Source organism: Oreochromis niloticus, linkage group LG15 (assembly GCF_001858045.2).
Source record: "Oreochromis niloticus isolate F11D_XX linkage group LG15, O_niloticus_UMD_NMBU, whole genome shotgun sequence".
In the NCBI taxonomy this organism is placed as follows: domain Eukaryota; kingdom Metazoa; phylum Chordata; class Actinopteri; order Cichliformes; family Cichlidae; genus Oreochromis; species Oreochromis niloticus.
In genome coordinates, this window is record NC_031980.2 from 8,700,179 (window position 1) to 8,716,985 (window position 16,807).

The window sequence follows — 16,807 nt, forward strand, 5'->3', positions numbered from 1 at the left end:
TTTTCATTCAAGCTCTCACTCTTCAAACTACTTTTTTTAAACCCGTCCCCTAACTCACCTTATGCATCTTCAGTTCCTCTGGCACTAACTGAATGCACAGAATAAACACCAGTTGTAGCTAATGAGAGCAGCTTGGGCTCCTCACAGCCAGGAGTGCAGTACAAGCTATTTCTCAAAGCCTGACAGCATCAAAAAGAAAGATACGAAAACGCAATCATGGGATCAGACAGATGATGTCTGAAGCAGCGAGGTGGTACTTGCAAATAGCATTACTAAACACCTTGGCTAAGCATCAAAAGAAGTGCATCAACTACAGTGGAATAGTAGACCCTGCACACTCAGCTTGAGTAGTACATAAAAAACCCACACATTCACCAACCCAGAGTACAAAACACCATGTCATTCTATTTTAAACCCTCACAATCACAGCTTTTGATTTCCTTCACTGTCCTGCCCTACACTGATAGAGAAACCTGAATAGAAACTCACTAGAAAAAGAGCGCTTGATTCAATAGGAAGGAGAAGGAAATAAGCTTTACTAATAAAAACAACAGCCACGTTACTTCAACGTGTTTATGCAAAAGTAGTTAGATGGAAATAATATGATTGTTTTCAGGTAGTACCATATGCCCACAAGTCATGCACTTTTCTAATGGAATCACAACTTGATCGGATCAGCTGATCGGAGAAGCTAAAATCTATTAGAGCTGCACAGATTGGCCGGGTAGGGTCTGCAATCACTCGGTTTACAGCGTTCTCAGACTGGACTGGTCAGCCCTGTCATGCCTGTGCAACACTGGCACAGCAGCACAAGTAAATAGTTGCTCGCACAGTCACAGCTACACTATGAGCATGGCTAAAGCTGTTAGCGAGTTCTTCACTATGACTGATGTTTGCAAAACTAAGCCATGAGGAAACATGACAACTGTCATAACAACATACCTAACTAGACACTTAAATACCCTTCATCCAGCTGAACACAGCTAACAAGGGGGAAGTAGCTAGCTTTAGCTTTAGCCACTACCCCTCGTCTAGTTTAAAATGCATACGAATATAGCTTCTCGGAGAAGAAGCTGAAACCCAACGGAAAAAGGAAAACAATGGATTTGGGTTGACACTGGTTCAGCTTTCTATTATTACCTTTATTATAACAACTTCAACAAAGCTACTGTTCTATTTACTTCTAAGCTACTGTTTAATTTAAAATTTCTTGAGAGCTTGAAAAACCTTTTTATTCAACTGATGACTTTTGACATTCACATTTAAGTGTGATGCTTTTAATTTTCCCTGCCAGAAAAAGAAAACTTTTGGTAGATTATTAAATCAGATGACTATATAGTGATTTATAGTGGATACAAGCCAACAAGATTCAGTTTGTACTTTGTAAAACATCCTGAAAGCTCCTGAATTTAGAAAAATTCATTTACACCAACTGTAAGAATAAATTATGTTATGCTAGAGTAAAATAATTTAGGTTAATAAACCAGCAATTTTCCCCAAAGGTTTGTCCGTGAATCAGTGCTAGTGCCCCTCTTTCAGCACACCACCCCTTGCTTGCTTTTACTTAAAACACTGTATCTGCTGTTAATGCTGATTGAATTATCTAGCATGGCTGAGCAAATAGAGCAGAAGCAAAGTGGAAGCTGTTCTGCTGAGTGACTGACATGGGCTGAGCCTCTGTAATAAAACACAGATAAGAACGTAAATATTAGCAAAGAAAGATACCACCTAATACCGCACTTGATTAATGTGTTAAGCACTTTGTTTCAGCAAAAACAGAAAAAAATCATGACTGTATTCAAAGCTTAAAAAAACAAAATCTGCAGGGCCTTTAAATCACTCTAAGACATATCTTGTTTGTGTAATACATACAAATTTTGCCAAGTTAGGCTTTTGTGGTCTTAAAAGAATTTTGAGACTGTTATTCATGTTCCCATCTAGATCTTGATTATGAAAAGCCAATTATGTCCTGAATGTTAATTGCCATAACTGTATTTATTATGCAAAACATAAACCTCAGCTCTCCCATCACAAAGCCTTCCAAAGGTTCCATGAATCCTTAATAAGAAAACATTAAACTGACATTCACGGACACAGCAGTGAAACGCTCTTATCTTTACCTCTCAAACTAGGATGTTTTCCACTCAGAAGTGTCCAGGGAATAAAATGGGATTAACATTAAGGTTATTTTGTGGACATGCGTCATTACACGGTCAAATTAAAAGCCAACACAGACGTTTAGGGTTTGTTCCTGGATGATTTCCTGCACTCTATTTATAGCTGGCATCCCAGTGTGAAAATTGTGCTAATATTTACTCTGCAGACAGTGACAGTTGGTGTGTGGCTGGTATGATACTGTGCAGGAGGACTGAGCCAGATAAGCAGACAATGATTAAAAAAAAGAGAGAGAGAGAGAGAGAGAGAGAGCCACATGGATTCATGCCATCATACAGAATTCAGGGTGTAATGGCACCAGAAAAACTGAAAACAGCATTTGTGGTAATCTAGTAACTGTTGTCTCTTCTGGAAGAAGATGTAAAATGTTGCAACGTGCTGTATCTGTTTGGTACAAATGGTACTGGAAAGAGGTTGGGATTGTTTGCTGATCAGAAATCACAAAGTCATTATATGTGTGCATTTTATCTTTATATTTAAATGTTAATACATTAACTATAACTTGTTTTGGGGCAGTGTAATGACAAGCTTCCATTACCATAAAATATTGCTACTGATAATGTAAGTAACCACTGCACACACTACACTGACACTCAGGACTGCTGTATTGATACACATCGTTAACACATTGCCATGTTGGGAATAAATGAACACACAATGTTTTTGCAGTTTATCTTTCATATTATTGATTGCTAGTATGTTGGAGTGCAGTGAGTCACTTGGTCATAGGAGGAACACAGGGTTGTATTATTGTATTACATGTATGTAGGTTTAGCTTAATGTTAGCGAGACATTTGCTCGCTACAGACTCATGCTAACCTGAAGAAACAAACAAACTTACCTCTGCCTCCTCACAGGGAGTTAAGACCTTTTCTGGGTAACATAAGTGGGGTATAGATACAACAGTAGAACCAAACACACCTGTAAGTGTATTTACTTATTTATATTCACTTCCAAGTGAATGGCTTGTGGCTGGCTGTAAGCTCTGGATAGCTTTAGCCACTTTGTCTTTGTTAGCGTCTTTAAATTGCTCATGTTTGATAAACAGTGGTGCAATGGTTAGCATTGGCCCATCACAGCAGGCATGTCCTGGGTTTAAATAAAGTCTTTATGTGTGAATTTGCATGGTCTCCTTGTATCAGTGTGGATACTCCAGCTTCCTTATGCTAATTGGTGATTCCAATTTTATCAAGCGTGACTGGTTGTCTGTCTCAGTGTTAGCCCTGTGACAGATTGATGACCTGTCCAGGGTGTACCTTGCCTCTCACCCTGTGAAAGCTGGAGTAGGCTCCAGCACAACCCTGGACTGAATAAGTGAAGGAAAATAGATGATTAGGTTTGTTGAAGCAAGATTTTCATAGTGGTTCCCCTGTAGTTTACTTTGGCAAACTATGTGCCTTCCCCATTCACAGCAAAGAACTTGTTAACAGCCAAAGTCTCACCAGCTTCTCGCTACGAGAAGATTTGCCTGCGCCGCTGTGCATGTGTTGCACATTCGTGAAAGGGGCCAGCTCATAACTAGACATATGTGACAGCCAGGCCAAGAACGCTGAAAACCATCCGATTCTGGTCCCCGGCTGGTTGATTGAGTTGTTTGGTGGAAAATAAATGTGCTTCAACATTTCAAACTCCTGCTGGATTTTCGTCCCGTTTCGCTTCGGCCAAGCTCACAGGCAGCTTGTTTTATATAATCACTAGAGCCAGCTTTCTAAGAACCCCTCTCACTCATTTTACTGAGAATATGATACTTAGGTCTAGGAAAATGGAAGGGAGATGGAATACACTCGTGTCTAGAATGTAACTCGTGTCCTACACTTTTGTTTTTAACAGCATGTCCATGATTGTTTCCAAACATTCATCAAGTAGCTTTAATTTTGCATATTTAATCGGACCTTAAACATACACCTGTTAGGTCAGAAAAGCGCCATTTAAAATGTTCAATTAGTTGTCTTACTATGCAACACAGAGCAGCCCTCATTTGTCAAACAGGGTGTTTACAGTTTCTTGAGTTGTGGTCTAACATTGACTGAAGGGCACTAAACATGGAGGTGGCTTGCACTTTAAGTGTCCATTAGAAACACCCTGAATCATCTTTACTGAGTGACTCAGCATCCACCCTTGTTTATACATGTAGAGCGCTGTGTCTGTTAAATTATGTGATTTCCATACAGGTCTAAACCACTACGGTCAATACCCAAGGATCTAAAATAACACTGCATCCTAGATTTATTACTTTACAATTTTTTAGATTGTAGCAATTGCTTGTGAAAGCACTAAACTCAACCACAAAGGACAGACTGAAAACTACTAACTGTATAATTATGTATGGAGAGAACAATGATAGTCATCATCTATAAAATGATTTTACATCAAAGTTCACTAGAGGGAAAGTAAACATTTCCAAAGTCATGGCAAGTTAACACAGCCACAGAAGAGACACTTTAATATCGGAGCTATTTCCTCGCGGCCATTTATTCATAAAGTATAATCGCTCTGCACCATACAAGGGTTGTTTTCATTAGCAATTCAAACAGGGCGTGATTTTCTCTGCGCTGATACGGATCTGTTCCCCCAGGAGTCCTCGAGCTCCCATTTCAACATCTTCGTCAACTATAAATAGCCTCCCAAAAAGAAAATCTATTCAGGAAATAATAGGTTTATATTTAATATTTTGTTTTCAACTCAAGACCAAAGCTGTGACTCAAATGAAAAGAGGAAAACTAGAATCCCCACATTCCCCAGTGCTAATCTCAAGCTGAGTTCAAGGGACAAACAAAGCAGTCATTACTTTTCCCATCCATTATCACACCAAAGCAAAACAAGTCACCTTTGAGAGCTGCTGATCTCATTTAAGACAGTGTATCTCTGCACCCCTTTAATAGATGAGGGCATCTCACAGGAATCCCTTCTAATGCAGTGGAGCACTTCAGACCCTTCCATCTGACTGATGGATGTTAGTCCGGCAAGTACCAAATACATCAGCTTCTAGGGTGTTACGCCTTTGGGATAGCAAGATAAAGGGATAATCAATGTGAGTGCTTGAGCTGTTCATTTGGAAACGACTGATTTCAACTGTATACATTTTCCTGGCTTTTTTGATTTTCCTTTATATCAACTTGTGAGTTTCAAGATCCTTGGCTAGATTTCCAGAATGCTGCAGGCACTCCACAGGCAAGGTCATATTTTTTTAATGTGTTTGCCTGTTTGTTTGTGTGCCTGTAACTGTGTAGTGGTTAGTGCACTCGCTTGGCAAGCAAAAGGTCGCTGGTTTGATTCCAGCATGAGATACAAGTCCCCTTTGGGGTTGCATCAGGAAGAGCATCCGGGGTAAAAACTCTGCCAAAGCAAACATGCAGTGCGACCCCTTCTGGCAAAGGAGAAGCCGAAAGTGTGATATTATCCAGCCACAAAAACTGACGGCTATTTCCTGCATTTAGGAGCTTATTTTGCTTTCAAAAGAGCCGAAGTGCTGCCATATGGTTACAGTAAATATAAAGCTAGAGCCAGCAGCTGTAAAGCTAAGCTTAGCACAAAGATGAAAAACAAGTGGAAATAACCTTCTGGATACAGCAGATCTTAGTAATACTCAAGCAGCAACCTTGAAGGTGGTAAAAGCTGCAAAACCCAATGTGGGTTTGCCAAAAATAAAGAAATAAACATGTTTAAAGACTGGTACAAAAAATGGTTTAGTCACTGCAGCCAATTTCCCCCCTTTTGTGGCAAATGTAGATGGGTTGATTCTTCTTCCAACTCTTTTGTTTAGATTTCATTGAGCCTTAAAGGTATATATTATTAGTCGCATGGCCACTTTGAGTAGTGATTCAGTGCTGAATCAAAATATCAACATCGCAGCGAACAGGGGACGCACCTTGCTACACATGCTAGCTGACTTCCCATGTTTCGATCCATCTAAACATGGTCATCTTACCTTAATTATAACAGGATTGTAACTGCAAAGATGCTGAACCTGAGCCTTCAAAATGGAAACGACAGATTGCATAAAAGGATAGCTGTAGCTACCAAAACAGCAGCCACTGGTTTCTAAGTTGCGTTTTGAGATGCCATCTTGAACAAATGGGGCAGATCTGACTATAAAAACCACACTATATCTCACACTGTTCCTTCATAAGCTTATAAGTTATCCTTGACACTCATCTGATACTTTAAGAACACAGAATTTACTGTGCTTTCCTGCTGATGTAAATGCCAATCCACCCCCCCCCAAAAAAAACATTTAAATAATTTTGGATGTAAAACAGATCTCAATAATATAAACCCTAAAAAATATTATCTAAAAGAATTCAAAATTCATCAAACAGCAATTTTCAGAAGCTGTTAAAGCCAATATTCATCAGCTAGCCTCATAATTAATACCAGTATGATCAGAGGAATCCATTGAAGTATAACTAACTTATCTAAGCTGGGTTAAACACTTCCAGCTCATCTTAATAAACTGCAAAATCAAGATAACTTGTCTTATGATAAAACTTCTACTGGGATTTTTGATGCTTTGTTTCATTAATAACAAACAGAATGGGTTTCTGTACAGCGCTGACGACAGGCGTTTTCCCCTTTTAGTGTGACAGCATAGGGTTATTTTTAGGAGTGGGCTCCTCAGCTCTCAGTGCTGAGCTCAGGCAGGGACATGACGTGTCAGAAATGGTAAGGGGAGTTGAATTTTTCAGAGGTACGGAGCAGATGTGGGATTTGGCTCTCCAGTGGAGGGACAGGTTCAGCAAGATATGCATGCGTGCACACGCACAAGCATAAAATGCATCTGCAGTACTTAATCTCTCTCCTACACATACAAACACACACACAGAATAACAATTGACAACATGCTCATAAAGACTCTTACACTGGAGTGACAGCATATCCTATTTCATAGACACCTGTCATAGGCATCAAACAAGACAGAGCACTCAAATGTTTGGACTTCACACAGTAAACAGGAAGCTGTATTTGTGTGAGTGTGTGTGCACATTATAGAGGCTGTGTGAACAAGGACCTCTCCCAAGATAGGGGCTCTCAGTTTCTCTCTGTTGCATAATTCACTTCACTTCAGGCCAGGGAACCTTGTTGGTGCTAAAAACACTCCAGAGAGAATGCACCGAATAACATTCAGCTCTCTTTAAGCCACTAAAACAGTAGTTTTTTTCTGCACATGTTACTGTTTATAAAGGGGAACGGGGACACGTGGGAGTGAATCATGTCCTCTTGGCTGTAACTGATGTACTGGATGAAACTGTTAATAACCCCAAGGCTTTAAAAAATGAATTACCAAACATAAACATTTATAGCAAATATTCTACTGTGGACCACGAGAAAACGTTACGCTTGCCACAACACAACACAAACCCTCGTGGGGGGGGTTCACAAAGAAAATCAATATGGAATATGATGTGCAGCAGTTTTTAATAACATGAGGCTGAGGTTTTAAAAATCAATATTTGTGGAGTGAACCAGGGAAGAAAATAAACCTGCTTGCTTCAAATGCAACAGGCGCAAGACAACATGTGGAAGAGCGAACAAACCACGTCGTGAAAAATCTGATTTACTTTCTGAATGTTGGCTGAAATAGATACAACATATAGAAATGTACATAAAGGTAACATCTGTACTACCTTTTCCTGAAAAATTAATAATACGATATGTGAAATTAAATCAAACCTTAAAGTATTAATACAGAAATTATTATGCTATGGAATACTACAACTCATCTTTGAATGAGGCTTCCTTCAGTTTCAAAATATCCACCGCAAACAGGAAGTTATCACACAAGCGTACAAGCGGTTTTCAGCTGATTTTGTGGAATAGTTTCATGTGACAACATCCCAAATCCATTTAACACTGCATATACTCTTGGATGTGGAAAAATGAAGACCAAAACTTCACCTTTGCAGCCTGAACTGGATTTACAAGAAGATGAAGGAAAGCGGCAAAAAATATAGAGGATATGCTAGTTTATAAATGTACTTCCACTACCTACTGCTACCAGGCAGAAATAAAAAATACACACTAACAAAACAAAAGAGTTTATTACACAGTCAGTTCTATGTTTCTGAGCTAAATTTGTGCTAAAGGCAAAGTAATGCTTTGAATGAAATGCAAGCAATGACCGTGCCGATATCCTCACAGCGGCAATGCCTGCAGGCTGGTGTTAAGTGGACAAAACATTTTTACAAAGATCATGCCCATATTTGGTAGTTTGTACAAAATTAGCACGCCACTTACCAACCCCATTTATTAGCTGTACCATGCTAGTATAAAACTGAGATTTAACAAGATCCTGAAAACATTCCTAAGAGATTTTGATCAATATTGACATGACAGCATCACACATCAAAGCTCCTGTTCCACCACATCACAAAGGTGCTCTGTTGGATTGAGATCTGGAGACTGTTGAGTACAGTGAACTAATTTGTCTTTTATGCCAATTAAATGATGCTCCAGTGGTAATGAGGGACCCAAACTGTGCCCAAATATATCTTGCACACCAATACACCACCAGCAGCAGCTTGAATCATTAATATAAGGCAGGATGAATACATGATTTTATGTTATTTATGCCAAATTCTGACCCATTCATCCATCTTCTCCCGCTTATACGGGGCCAGGTCGCGTGGGCAGCAGCCTAAGCAGAGAAGTCCAGACCTCCCTCTTCCCAGCCACCTCCTCCAGCTTGTCTGGGGGAACACCAAGGCATTTCCAGGCCAGCTGAGAGATATAATCTCTCCAGCATGTCCTGGGTCTGCCCTAGAGCCTCCTCCCGGTGGGACATGCCCAGAACACCTCACCTAGGAGGCGCCCAGTGGGCATCCTTATCAGATGCCTGAACCGCCTCAACTGGCTCCTTTCGATGTGGAGGAGCAGCGGCTCTACTCTGAGCCCCTCCTGGTACTTCTCACCCCATCTCTAAGGGTGAGGGCTTCGAAGGAAGCTCATTTCTGCCGCTTGTATCCGCGATCTCGTTCTTTCGGTCACTATACCCACAGTGACCATAGGTGAGGGTAGGAATGTAGATCGACAGCTAAATTAAGAGCTTCGCTTTTACACTCAGCTCTCTCTTCACCACGATGGACAGGTACAGGGTCCGCATCACTGCAGCCGCCGTGTGAGAAATTCCCAGTAGATCAGCAGTTTCTGAGATACTCAAACTAGTCTGCCTGGCACCAACAAGCACGTCCCATTCAAAGTCACTTTAATCAGCTTCCTTCTCCATTCTGATGCTCAGTTTCAACTTCAGCAGGTCGTCTTAACCATCTTTACATGTCTGATTGAATAGAGTTGCTCCCAAGTGATTGGCTGACTAGACATTTGGTTTAACAAACAGTTGAACACAGTACAATGGAAAATTTTGACGTGACATGGCCTGGTATAACACAGAAAGGCTTTGGATCAGCAAAGTGATTCATCCTCATGTGGGCGCCAAAACAATAAAATTTCATCCATAAAATAGTTATTGAGATATTTTAGTCAGAACAAAAATGGTCGACTGATACTTTCATTTTTCACCATCTAGAACATAATGACAGCCGGTTGCTAGTCAACAAGTCTTCAGATTACTCGATTATTTTGCCTCAGAGTTGAAGAGTTTTATTTAGCGACCAGCCGCTTCATGACGCTGACATTTTTTTTTTCTCCCATTGTCGCTACAAGTCACTGAATTTCAGTGACACTCTGTGGTCTCTGGTTGCCACATGCCTGCCAGTCTCTTCCTGTGTAGGCGTCCCTTTAGACTCTCAGCACAAGCATGGCTAAAAAGGTCACACGCCAAGCACTGGGGTATTTGCTACTAGAAGCCTAAAATAACATTTCTAACACAACATGACATTTATACATATATATATATATTTTGTCAGTTTCCTCATAAAACAATGCAGGAAAAAAATAATCAAACAAACTGTAGCGGAAAAAGGCTATGCAGAACTGTGAGATAGGTCTATGTGCTTTTGACAGTAATCCCACTAATCAGACTGCTGGGGCGATAGAGCTCCTGCATTTCCCTTCTGAAGTGGAATGCTTGAAAAGACACTCAGACAAAAACATCTCTGCTGTTATCTATGCAACTAAATAGCACTGATTTGTGTTTGAAATGTGGTTATAGATGAAAAAAAACATTCAAAAAGAAAAAATATAATGACTGCTTTTTTATTTTTTAATCAAACACAAGAAACACAGTGAGATCCTATTTTCAGTGACAGTGTTTTCTCAGTTAGACACACAGTGGGTTAAATAATTTAAAATCTTTACTGCAAATAATAGCTCACAACTTAGATAGTACTAATCTTTGAAATAAAAAATCCATTAGACAGGTTTCTTGCCTTAAAGCACGCCCTGTAAAAACTCATTAGCAGCTTTTTATCATCTAATCTACCATCAGCATGCGACTGGTGGGACTGATGAGTAGTGAACATGAATTATGCAGACTATAGGTGGGAAATCTGCTCACTCAAATCATCATCTGATGTAGTGGAGCTCAGCTAATGGCATGTACTGGCTTAACTGATCCTCTAAATCACTGTGTGCTTATACATGAACCCTAGTAAGTGCAAAGAGAAATAAGAGTGCCTCTACTTTTAGCAGAAGAAATCCAAAAGCACAGCAACATATGCACTGTATATAAGACTAAATATATGCACTATTCTTGCTCCATTTGCCTCTTTCGGGTGGATGATGTTCTTCAGTGCAACAGTAAATGGGACACTGCTGGTTGTGTACTTTATGCTAATTCAACCTTTCCTAAAGATGTCATGTTAAATGAATCAGGTCTCTAGACTTAAGTAGCCAATGCATTGAATCCAGGCAGTCTACAGATATAGTTGTAATGGTTTACTGCCAGGACTGCATTATCCACAGCCAAGTACGCTGAGTTTTTTACGAAACATGTTGCTGTTGACTATTTAATTTACAAATAGTTTTAGCACTGTCAATGTTGTGCTGTATCAGGGTCAAGAGTCATGTTTAAAACCTGATCACACATAAGGACAGCCACATGGCTACATCTGGTATTAAAATATAACTAGTTTAGTTTAGTTTTGTTACAGTGCAATGAAAACGTATTTTAGGCATGAACAAAGTCTAGAATTTTATTCGGCCAATCATAATTTTGGTTTTGTTGTTTCGTTGTGTGTTTTGCATCATCATCCTACAGCATAACTTCCTAAAAAGCTCCACTTGAGCTTCACGCCATGAACTGATGGCCAGACATTCTCCTTCAAAATTTTCTGGTAGAGGGCAGAATTCATTCCGTCTATGTTCTGAAACAACAAAGCAGCCCTGGAGCATCAGACTACCGCCACCATGTTTGACTGGTGCTATGATGGTCTTTTTATAAAATGCTGTGTTAGTTCTATGTAGATGTAACAGGACTCAAACCTTGTAAAAGGTTCCGTTTTGATCTCATCGGTTCACAGAATATTTTTCCAGAAGTTTTAGGAATCATCAAGGTGCTTTTTGGCTCCTCCTGGCTGAGCTCTTGGAGTGCCATTGCTGGCATTGTAAGCTTTTATAGACTGAGAGATGTCAATGACTTAGTTTCTCAGATTTTCTTGGGTTTCTTTAGTTGTGCTGATTTTTGAGATCTTTTAGCCAACTTCACTTTGTCAGACAGGTTCTTTTTAAGTAAATTCTTGATGTAACAAGTCTGGTAGTGATCAGGCCAGGCCAAAACATGCGGTTAATCACAGTTGATTCATGATTTAACAAGAGGGCAGTTCAATTTTCACATAGGGTGAGATACATTTTGATAGCTTTTTGCTCATTAATGAATAAAATCTACTCAGGTTATCTTTGATCTGAAACATATAAACACAAATTAAACACCCACTCACATCATGTTTCAGTTCATCTGTTTAATTTAAACAACGTGTTTTTTTTAAAAATCTGGGACTCTCGAACATTTTAGTCTTGGAACTAAAGAAGTTTTTTCAGTTGTCTTCAAGAAACTTAAAGAAGACCAGTCACTTTTCTTTGCAAGCTCCTTAGATAACACCATATAATGTAACTAGTACCTAATAAAGCTATATTACTAGTACTTATTTCTGGATCCTAACACAGCTCTGACTGCTCAATTAGTCACTAAGTCATCATCTTATTTATCACATTCAGATCCTGGGAACCCTGTGTAAATTGATCTTTACTAATCCTGGTCTTCAGCCCTTTATTGACACTCCCTTCATTCTTCCTTAATGGTGGAGGGGGACTATGCTTCCTCTTCCTCCTCACTGCTATCTCTCTGGGTCACGGGTTCCTGAGTCTTAATGAGCCACTGAGAGATAATTGCTCCTTCAGGACAGTGTTAACTGACACCAGTGTCTCCTGGATGACATTCAGTCAAGCCCCTGTCAGGTTCAATATAACCAAGGGCTATATTCACAGCCAGAGATTGAACCTAATGACTCCTGAGTCCACCAACTTCAGATCGAGCTATGATCTGAACTGCAAAGCACAGCAAAACAAATTGCATATTCTGACAGTTTGTTCAAAGCCACAGGGCTTGAGAACTCAACAGAGAGACACAAGAGATTTTGTTAAGGATGCTTGTTGTCTTCTGTTTTCTTCTTCTTACATTGATCACACAGCTACGCAGCAAAAAAGAAGACATGATCCATTACAAAAAGCACTTATAAAATGCAATACTAAAGCAAATTACGCAGTCTTACTTGGCTTCAGCTCAGTCTCCTCCAGTCACAGCATTTTGAACTGATGCAGCAGGGACATCCTTTAGTGCCAAGGGCAAGTGTGTGTGACTTCTAAGACACAGGAAAGGTCTGTACTGCTACTGTGTGACGTGATGCAAAGGGACGGCCTGTACTCAGGGTACATGCTGTGTCCTCTTCCATGCTGCCAGTGGCTTTGACCTCAACAGATGACAATGGGCAGCCACAGTGGGCGATTAGAAAGTGCTGCACATGTCAGTTTTCCACTTGCTAAAGGACTAAAGACAGACTACATTTAAGGTGGAGCAAATAGATCACTTTATTTTAATAAGGTTTAATAAGCTGGCTGGTTAAAAATAAAATTGTTATTATGCATTGTTTTTGTCTTTTTGTTTTACTAATGAAAAGAGTGGTCACTCTTCATTTCATAGAAACCTATAAATATGTTCTATATATAAAATTTTAAAGTGCTTTAATTCCACAGCTATTCACAGAGGGGGTTCATGACTTTCACATGGCTGATGGTAGGTAGCAGTGGCCGCAGTGACTCCAGAAATGCTTGCAAAAGTGTGGGACGGGTTTGACTACCGTATGGACATATATCCAGAGGGGGACATATTGACCACTTGTAATAAAATAAATAAATAAATTTTTGTTATATAGGGTGTATCAAAAAAGAACCACACAACTTCAAAAGGGTAATTCAATTCAGTTTTTTCAATTCAATTTTATTTATATAGTGCCAATCATAACAACAGTCACCTCAAGGTGCTTTATATTATAAGGTAGACCCTACAATAATACATACAGAGAAAATTCCAACAATCAAATGACCCCCTATGAGCAAGCACTTTGGCAACAGTGGGAAGGAAAAACTCCCTTTTAGCAGGAAGAAACCTCCGGTAGAACCAGGCTCAGGGAGGGGCGGTAAGTTAAGTGTAACCTTACAGTGGTGGACAATTAGAGGTCAGGAGGCAATTAAATTAATCAGTGTAACACTCCAGACACAAGTGATCATCCAATTAAATTCTTCTGTCTCATTCCACCTTCACACTGGAGTCTCATTTAAAACCAACTCTTACCTAAATTAACTAAATACTGTCCTTAAAAGTGATTATTTATCCACAGTGACTTACCATTCACACTCCACATGCAGTTTCAGTTGGCTGTCAGCACACAAATAATTCATCGCTCTCTTTCAAACTTAACCACACCTAATGTGTGTGAAAGTACCAACCGGCTGCGATGTTACCTTATTTAAATTCCGACAGGCAGCTCTGACGCATTGCCACATGCTGGCGTGCAGACACTGTCCTCTCTCCACTTTGCCTGCTTAAGTAGCATCTGGACATCAACAGCCACTCTTACTGCCTGCACCGTTTCCTCACTGCTGCGTTCACATGTTTCCCCAGCCTGATCTCTGCGGTGTTCCTCAGACACAAACTGCTTCTGTCATCAGGTGCCGAAATCCAGCTGGATTCTGCTCTGACAGTGTCACTCTGCCTTTTCTTCTCTCTCTCACTGGCAACAACAATAAGAGAAGAAAAGCACAATGCAGGGGCTTCTGCTTACAATGTGTCACAATCGATGTCTTTCAAACTGACACGCTGATGGTTTGTTTGTCATCAAAAGTCAGCGCGGTTGATGCGCAGAGTATTGTGATGTGGAAATTTTTTTTTTAAATCCCTCACTGTTTGCGCACAATCAAAGGTTTTAGCCCAGCAGTTATGAGAAGCTGGCAAACCCAAGCACTTATTTGAGACAAGACGGCACTTAAAACTGCCATTTTGTGCTTGAGTTGAGAAACAAAATGCATTTAAAGCAACCAGAGACAATCATTAAAGCCCAAATCCAACAGATTTATGTTCGGGCATTCAATAATTTATGTAGAACATGTCCAACACAGCAGAAGAAACTAAGAACATCTTGCTGGCTGTGAAATTAATCAGTCATGTTTAATGAAAGCTGGCACTAAGTAGGAATTTTGGATGAAGCATAACCAGCATGCTACCATTTATTGCAGTGGGAAGCTCACAGGCAAAGTAGCAGAGAGGAGGGAGCGTTCAAGACGGCGCTTGACACATTTGTGTTACAGCAGGGCTGCAGGCTGCAAGGCAGTCTGCCACTGATGGTGTGACGAGGTTTGCTGCTCTGACCCTTCACTCAGCACTCAAAACCTCCTGTACTTCACACTGTAGTTGTCCTTAAGCAACACTGCATATTGAATATGGTCAAAAAAAACTTTTTAAAAAACCAATAACTAAGAATTATGATGTAAATTCAGCTCAATTATTAAAGATGTGTTTGTTGCATATTCATTTATCTTCATTGAGTGATAATTAGCCGACCTCTGTGGATGAAACTCGCTGAAAAATGGTTTAATTTTTATATTTTTTAAGTAACTGTATAATCTTATAAGACAGCTGAAGTGTGTTCAACAGAAAAACTAACCTAGACCTTTAATTAGATCTTAGTAGGATTAGATCTTAGTATAGTTCTCAGTTCTATCTGCAACAAATGAATACCATGCCGCTTTTAACTAAGACAGTCATAGCCAGAGGCAATTTGATTGCTGTTGCCAGTCTGCCCTTATCCCCAACCTATTTTCACTTTTTTGAAGACCTTGATTGAATTTTCTTTCCCATTAAGTGCCAAAGGATGAACTTGGACCAAAGGATGAGCACTGATTAGCCTCTCAAGGTCACTGTGACCTCCCAAAACACATTTTGACTGTAACTCAAGAATTAATATACTACTTATGACAAGATTTCATGAAAATATCTAACAGGATACAACAATGAAGTGAGGAGATTTTATAAGCAAAAGGTCAAAGGTCAACTTTCTGTGTTATTATAATGTTCCTACAAACACATGCATTATTCAGCTCCATAACTCAGGAACAGACTGGGACTATGCTTAACTTTGATTAGGTGTTTCAGTAATCTGTATTGTGTTGTAATCTCTATAAAATCCCGGCAGTTTTCACTACTGATTGATGGCCGAATGTTGAACCTGATTTTACAAAGTACAAAGTTGCAATATTGATCTATCAGCGGATTTATTTGTTTTTTTATCTATAACTACATATATACAAGTGATGAGATCATAGTTTACGAACTGTGTAGGAACCTACTTTACAAATTAACAAGTAGCTTACCTTATTTTATTTTTTTTAATATTTTCCATTAAAATAAAGATTGCATTACAATTACAATTGCATTGTAGTATGTTACTAATAATACACTGTTATGAATATGCCTGTGATTGCAGAGAACATCTGATAGATATATATGAACCAAAATACCTCATCATTTGTTTTACCTTCCTAGTGCCAGGTTAGACTCTCTTTTGCCTTCAGAGCTACCTAAATTCTTCGTGGCACAGATCCAACAAGGTGCCGGACACATTCCTCTGAGATTTTAGTCCATGTTGACATGATAGCATCACACAGTTCCTATAGATTTAATTCAGCTGCACATCCACAATGTGAATCTCCTGTTTCAGTGCTTTACTGTTATAATAAATTATTATTTATGTTACCATTACCACCCTAACAGCTCAAAGCAGTCTAGCTATTCTCCTCTGAAGCAAACTTCCCAGAGAACTGCAGCTCACTAGGTAGCTTCTCATTTTCACACCATTCTCTGTAAAACCCAAGAGATATTTGCGTGGAAAAATTCCAACAGATCAGCAGTTTATAAAATACTCAGAGCAGCAAGTCTGGCACCAACCAAGTCGCTTAAATCACCCTTATTCTCCCATCAAATGCTCATTTTGAACTTCAGCAGGTTGTCTTGACTACATGCACTGAGTTGCTGCCATGTGATTGGCTGATTACAGATTTGCATTTATGCAAAGTTGAGCAGGTGTACCTAATGAAGTGGTAGGTGAGTGTAGATGGCTGTAAAATGCAGCTAGGTGGAAAACTTGCAAAGCTCTTATGCTAGCATTCTCAATTAATCTATCAATTA

The 16,807-nt window shown here is 39.6% G+C and overlaps 1 protein-coding gene across 7 annotated transcripts in view; it reads right to left on the reverse strand.

The window, feature by feature from the left end:
- si:dkey-71h2.2 (low density lipoprotein receptor adapter protein 1) overlaps positions 1 to 16,807 on the reverse strand; it is a 49,754-nt gene that overhangs the window by 32,010 nt on the left and 937 nt on the right. The window contains exon 1 of one of the 7 annotated variants that reach the window (XM_025898770.1): positions 12,840 to 12,964. The exons of the other annotated variants lie outside the window; for them this stretch is intronic. The gene's annotated coding sequence lies outside the window, so the exon portion shown is untranslated. Of the gene's footprint in view, positions 1 to 12,839; positions 12,965 to 16,807 lie in introns of those variants that run through there. 7 annotated transcript variants of the gene reach the window in all.